Consider the following 7,669-nt stretch of genomic DNA (forward strand, 5'->3'; position numbering starts at 1 on the left):
TAAAAATAAGAGCTATTTAACTTAAATTTACATAACTGATTTTTATACATATTTTGTAGAATATTATTTTGAAAATACTGTAATAAGTGTCAGACACTTGTCATGGACCAGAACTTTTGTCAGACGCTTTAAAGCTCCACTAAAATTAAATGAACTTTACTTACTTTTACATGTCTGATTATTAAATATGTTATTAATGGAACTATAATAAAGTTATATTTAATCAGTCAGACAAATTAAAATGACCAAACATCCCTCAAATACAAAAATTAGTTAACCAGAAGTATGAGCGCGAGAGTGCTGTGCCCATGAGCCTCAGAGTAAAAAATTCAAATACATTAAGAATACTTACTGTTTTCGATCCGATTAAATATTTTTGCATCTCTATTTAAAAATCAGACATGTAAAAGAGGGTAAAGTTCATTTAATTTTAGTGGAGCTTTAAAGCGTCTGACAAAAGTTCTGGTCCATGATAAGTGTCTGACACTTATTACAGTATTTTTAAAATAATATTCTACAAAATATGTATAAAAATCAGTTATGTAAATTTAAGTTAAATAGCTCTTATTTTTAGTTACCTTTCTCACCTGGTACCTGCCCAGGTGTCACTCAGCAAGTTTCATAAATACGCAGGTATTTAAAGCACACTAGACGCTACTCAGATTCTAAGGTTTCATCTGTGTGAAAATAAGTTATGTCTGATCGCTCTGGGATCTTGGACTATATATTTAAAAGTGTGTTGAATGACTCACGTGTAGACTCGTACGGTACGAGTATACCCGAAAAGCAAGAATGACATTTGATCAAGTTCCGACTACCAGAGCGGTAATTTCAAATACATTAACATACCAGGGTGTGGCCAAAGTTAATATAAGTTGACATCAATGAAGTAAACAAGACTTCAAAACACCTCTTTTATTAATGATGTTTACCTCAACTTTGCATTAACCTGTGAGAACACATAGAACATTAATGATTCTAATGCATAAATCATAGTGGTTAATCTGTGGTTCACTACACTCTACAACTTAAGTGATAGGGACCTTATATTTTCTTTTTATACCTTTTGTAAAAGTTTACAGACGTTCGTTAACTTAGTGTGGCCGCCAGGTTAAATATATACTGAGGATCTAATAAAGATCAAGGAAGGTAGGTACAAACTTGGGAGCAGAATCTTAAATAAAACACTCTACTGTCAAAATACCAATTTCATACTTCTAAACTCCAAAATATTTAAAATAAACATTAAGAGAAAGTTAGACCAGGCACAATGGTATAAAATATCTGATATAAATGGCACCACAAGAAGAAGAAGAAGAACAATTCTTATTAAGAAATAAGAAAAATAAAGTAAAGTTTTGCCTTGTTTTCTTGGCTAATACCAGCTCTTTACGTTGCATGTTGCGACGTGTTATAGTACCAATTACTTGCACCTTGTTTTTTCTTCATAAAGTGCTCATTTATTGATAATCTGAGGGACTCATGATTAACATGTAGTAATTCTTCGATGCTGGATTTTCTTATTTGAAGATAAGATATCCATGAGATTTTAAATTTGTAATAGCCCTGATGAATGACTAAGAGTACTCGTGTGAGCCTTTGTTGCTGGGGTGTCTCAATTATTTAGCTCATCTAGGTCTCAGGACAAGAGGGTGCCGTTAATCTTAACAGATTTTTTAAGCGGAGCTATTGAAAGCTAAGATGGGATAACTTATAATGGCTACCACTCAGGCTCTACCTGTGTTATTCATCCTTTTGACTAAAGTTTCTATTCTACTGCGTGGAGCTACATTTTCGTTCGGATATTTCTGTTTTTTATCATTGACATTTAGAATAATTTAGATTTTAGCTATCCCCAATCTCTCAAGTTTTTTATCACCTGTAAACCCTAAAAACAATATATAGGTTAGTACAATACTAACTACCGTTAAAGAAAGAAATGTTTTAAAAGGCAGCAAAGTATTTGGATATATACTAAAAAGAAAATTACATTATTGTTTTCCAATGTCTTGTATTTGAGGATTGTATTGTGTTTGCAATTAGTATTTAATGTAAATTATTTTCATATTGATCGAACATAAAGCGAATTTGAAATTTGTATTGACATGATTAAACAAGTTTATCATTCGAAAATAGAAATGTGTAGCTAATATCAATATTGGGGACGAGTTATATTTGGGTATGTACATCATGAGATAAGATAAAGATATTAATAATTTTTAACAGCTATATTATACTTAATAGGTTATCGGCACGTACACATTAAGCAATGTTTGCAAAAACGCTATGAAAATTATGACAGTGATTGGGCGAAGATACCGTCTATGGCACCTTTTCTGGGAAGCATATCAATTTAAAAAAGTAGAGGATAAGCAAGACCAGACCTCGATGGCCAGACCCTTCGAGCACTTAGCTGACAGGAACAAACATTATCTTGCCAATTCGGCGACTGAGTAAACGAGCACACACACTCCTTGCGGGGAGTCACCGAGGTCGGTGACTCGCTGTCCGGAACACACATTTTGGGACACAAGTCTAAAGTCATGTAAAAATTAACTGCAGTCATTCATAGGAAAAAAAGCTCTTCTAGCTACCCCTAAAATCAGGTGGCTTAACCACATAAAATAAAGTAGGGGATGTCCCATTACTCAGGGCATCCCAAGGTAACTTTCAGTACAAAACCTCCCCATTCGTTTTCTCCTGCGATGGGAAGGGGTGGGTGGTTATGGCTTGGGGGTCAGATAGGTACCACGCCATTATGGAGTGTGGCCAGTTTGATCTTCGGACATGTGGGTCCCACTGTTCCATTGGAACATACATGTCACTCGGAGCTGGGGTTCTACAAAAATTGTTGTGTGTGTGTGTGTCTGTGTGTGGTAAGCGAGACTGAACTCCCGACCGTCAGAAATAAAAATCGTTTCTGAACAGTTTAAACTGTATTTTAATGATTTCAAGAGATGTATTGGAGATCCTGAAGATCCTCGCATCGAACACAAATCAATTGAGTGTAGTATGAGCGCTTTAACCACACCGCAAGAAACACAATTTTAAAAAAATAAATATAAAAAAATTATCCAGACTTATCCAGAAAATGATGCAAGTGGTTTTTGTTGGTGGAAAGATAACTTGCAAGTGCCCATGCCAGGGTTAAGGATCTTTAATAAGTTAATAAGTACCTGAAACGGTACTTCTTTAGTTCTGAAACAATTGATAAAACCGAACTGAGTTCGTATCTATCATCTAGAAGTACTTAAAAGCACTTAGTTTAGAGATTTAGTAAATTAAAAGTACTTCTTTTCCAAAAAATTGTGTTTTTAATTATTTGATGATCCAAGTGAGAGATGATAACTGTGCGATACCCAATACAGCAGTAATCCTAAGTTCGAAAATTTCTTTACATTAGCATTTCATCAGCAACACAAGCTTTTATTATTAAGTGTATTATTTGCAAAATTTATACAGTAAAACATAAGGTTCAACTTCGAAAGTATATCGCCCTGGGGTATCTAAATCACAAATTTCAAATTCGCTTCACAACCGTATACGTATTTTTTTTTAAGTTTATATTTACATAGATTTACACACTTAATTGATCATAGTTTTAATATTGTTATATATTTCAAAGTTTATTTATATCACGTGTTAAGTCAATAGTTATCTATCATACGTCAAATCAGTTGTATAGCTGAATCAATTTTCAGTTGAGTATGGTTGGTGATCGCTATTAATTTCTACATATACAGGGTTTCTCAGAAAATAGTGCGTTTTTTAAAGCATGGGCTAAATTCACAGCATTTAAAACAAAAAAGTCTTATATTTTTTTGTAATGTCAATCGCTTTCAAAAAAAAATAATTAATTTTAATCTATTTGTTATTGTCCACAGAAAAGCAAAGACAGCCGGCAACGTTGCGCTCCTTGGTATACTACGCTATTATTAGTTTTTTAATCGTTTGCAGAGTAATCTTTTGTATACGACAACCAGGATGAATTTAAAACAGAAGTTCAATAATTGTGACAACGAATTATTAATGCTGCTGAAATAGTTAGACACAACATACTTATGATAATAAAAATAATTGGATTCGTCGAATAAATGCATGTATCCGTGCAGGTGGCGGTCACTTTGAACATTTATTGTAATAATTATTTTCCATGTAAGTTACAATAGTATACAAACGTTTTTCTTTATCACTGTTATCAGTATTAATACATACTATTATGCCTAACGATCGATGATTCATAATAACTTGCTCACAGTACAGTAAGTAACGTAGTGTAACAAGGAGCTCCACGTTTCCGGCTGTATTTGCTTTTCTGTGGGCAATAATCAAATGGATTAAAATTAATATTTTTTTTAAACAGTTGACTTTAAAAAAAATATTATAAGATTTTTTTGTTTTAAATTGTGCATTCAGCCCATACGTTTAAGGAACGCAATGTTTTTCGGGACAGCCTGTAAATCCCAATCAAATATAAATCATAAGTTTTCTTTTTTTGCGTTAAATAAATCTTTAAAATATTATTCAAAATTCAAACATTTATAAAATAGCTTCTAGGGTTGTATGTTGAATGTCATAAAATAATTATAATCTAATGTTATGTTGATATAGAATTGTTTGGATGTATATTCTACAGTTTGTATTAAATTGAATCAATTGTCTTCTTGGTTCTTCTTCTTCTTATAGTAAATTTTTATCTTGAACATGTTTTTTTTTCAGTGAATATACACTCATGGACAAAAATATCGAATATTTTGGAATTTTCCAATTTTTTTTTGTAGTCACTATTACTTCAAAATAATTTTAGATTACTGATAATACTCATATAGTATGTTGATGTAGGTACTCAACTGGTTTGAAATATTTTGATGTTTATTTTGACGTTTATTCAGTGGTTAATGTCATTCGTACATTTTATTATAAAAATCCTTCTTCACGTAAAGGAAAAATCATACTAATTCGGTTATTTTTAGTTTAATTTATTAAGTTTAATTAAATATTGTTTTGATTTAACTAAGTTTAAAACAAGTATCCCACCAATTCGGCACTGCGATGAAGTCCAGGTAGCACATAATATTGTAATTTTGTACGGGGAAGGATATGCACAAAAAGGTATCGCACGACGTCTCAGCAGAACTGAATCTATAGTTTCAAATACTCTAAAAAGGTACCGCGAAACAGGAAATTTTGAACGAAGGCCTAATCAAGGACGCCCAAGGTGCACAACCGCAACTGATGACGATTTTTGGTTCTTAATTCTACACAAAATCATTCATTGACATCGATGCACCTCAGAAATGAGCTATTAAATGTTAGACAAGTTAATGTGAGTTCACAAACAGTTAGACGAAGATCAAAAGAAGCAAACTTAAAGCCCAGACGCCCCGCCAAAGTTCCACGTCTTCTCCAAAATCATAAAGCTCGTCGTTTGGAATTTGCAAGAACACATATTTAGTGGAATACCGATAACTGGAAAAACGTTCTTTTCACTGATGAGACCAGAATACTATTATGAGAGCCAGATGGTCAAAACTACGTCTACAGAAGAGTTGGAGAACGATTCGCCAGCTGCAGTCTCGTCCAAACCGTTAGTTTTGGAGTTGATGGCATAATTCTTTGGGAAGCTATTAGTTGGGAGGTACGTACCGCACTTGTGGAAGTGATTGGACGGACGACTGGTGATTCTTACGTTTAAAATATCCTGCAAGATCATGTTTTGTCATATATTGGTTACATTGGATATGAAAGATTCACGTTAATGCACGATAATGCCCGACCACATGCCGCTGCCATAGTGAGTAATTATCTTGATGAGGTCCAAATTCGAAGATTGGATTGGCCACCGTCTAGCCCGGATTTAAATCCAATAGAGCACATGTGGGATCCCCTAAAAGTTAGCATACGACAAAGAAATCCCGTTTCAAATACGATAGAGCAGCTTCGGCTTGCTGCACAGGATAAATGGAATGCAATTTCCCAAGGATATGTACAAAATTTACTTGCAAGCATGCTGAGAAATATGCAAGCAGTAATAAGAGCTAGAGGGGGGAATACTCGTTATTGATCATGCACTTCTTTCAGTTTAAACCAGTTGTTTAAGCAATTTAAATTATCATTTAAGTTTAGCGTAAAATACCCTTATTTACCTAATATTAAACATTTATTTTTTTCACAATTTTCTCCGCATAAAAACTTAAAATTTTTCATTAAACATTGTTGAAATAAACTCTACCTATTTTACAATAAACAACTTGCTTGACCAGAATTTATTTTGAAAAAACAAAAATTTGAAAATTCCAAAATATTCTATATTTTTGTCCATGAGTGTATAATTTTTGTTTATTATATTATCACTTTAGACTTTTAGCATTTTCTGATATTGTGACTTTGATTTTCGAAGATCGTCGGATTAATTTTTCCTGTGAATTATAAAAGTTCATCAAATATTACTGAACCATTTATATATTGTTTTAAACTCTTTTTACAGTTTTACATTTTATAAATATCTTTATAATAGTTTCACTTTTATTTTTTTTTCACTATTATTCAGCTTTTTCACTTTTCTTTCCTCCAAATCCAACTAATGATTTTTTTTATCGGTTCAACACGAATTTGACTGAATCTTATTGAATTACTAATATATGATTACTTTTTGTTGCTTAGATATTTTTTGTTCTTGTCAATATTATTTACTCAGGTGCATAAAAAACCGCCTTAAAATACGAATTATAGGATTTTGTTTTCTATAATTCAGATAATACAAACATAATTTTCTTTTTCCTTGTATAATGTCTATAGATCCGGCCTTATTTGAAAACCTAAATGTGAATTAATTTGAGATGATTTTTCTTCTGCTTGTTTGTCCACAATTTATCAAAATTGAGCCATAAATAAAAATGTTATTAAAATCAAAATTTGTCTTTTTGCAACATTTTAAAACAGCTGTTTTTGATGCATTTAAGTATACTATCATTTTCTTTGTCTTCTCTTTTTTATAATAAGGAATGTTTCTATATAAACAGATGATAGTAATTAATTTAATAAATTATGATAAAACATTTGTGGTGTGTTCTCGATAAGTCAAAAAAAATTAAAAATAATTCAAATATTTCGTTTCTGATCTGAATTAAACGTGAAAACACAACAATGTTATACCCATGGCCCATGGATTTATCAAAAAAGTATTAGAAGCTAATTTTGATATTGGTTAAAGAGCTGAAATAATTTTATTTGGCTAGAAAAAATAGAATTTATATATTAGGTAAGACTTTATAAAAAACATTAAATACGTCAACTCAATAGCGTATGTTAGGAAAATATCGGTTGACTGTTTGGAGAATCAAGTTCCAATAAGGGGCTTCTACCAAAGATAGATCGAAAAACAGAGTTGATGAGAATATGTAGGCATTTTTATACGACCAGCATCGGCGAATGGAATACTAGTCAGGCTTTGGATAGCATAAATATATTTTTTAATATCTTCTGAATTATTGCCTTTAAAGACAGCTACTAACAATGTATAACGAATCAAACATATGTTGAAGTGTTAATCAACTTATACAACTAAAGATACACAACTAACAGATGCATACAATAAGTTAAAGTAATAGTAAAAACATATTTGTCTTCTTCTTAGCCTTCTGACGTCCATTTTTGGACATAATCCACT

The sequence above is a fragment of the Diabrotica undecimpunctata genome, chromosome 2 (assembly GCF_040954645.1).
Source record: "Diabrotica undecimpunctata isolate CICGRU chromosome 2, icDiaUnde3, whole genome shotgun sequence".
In the NCBI taxonomy this organism is placed as follows: domain Eukaryota; kingdom Metazoa; phylum Arthropoda; class Insecta; order Coleoptera; family Chrysomelidae; genus Diabrotica; species Diabrotica undecimpunctata.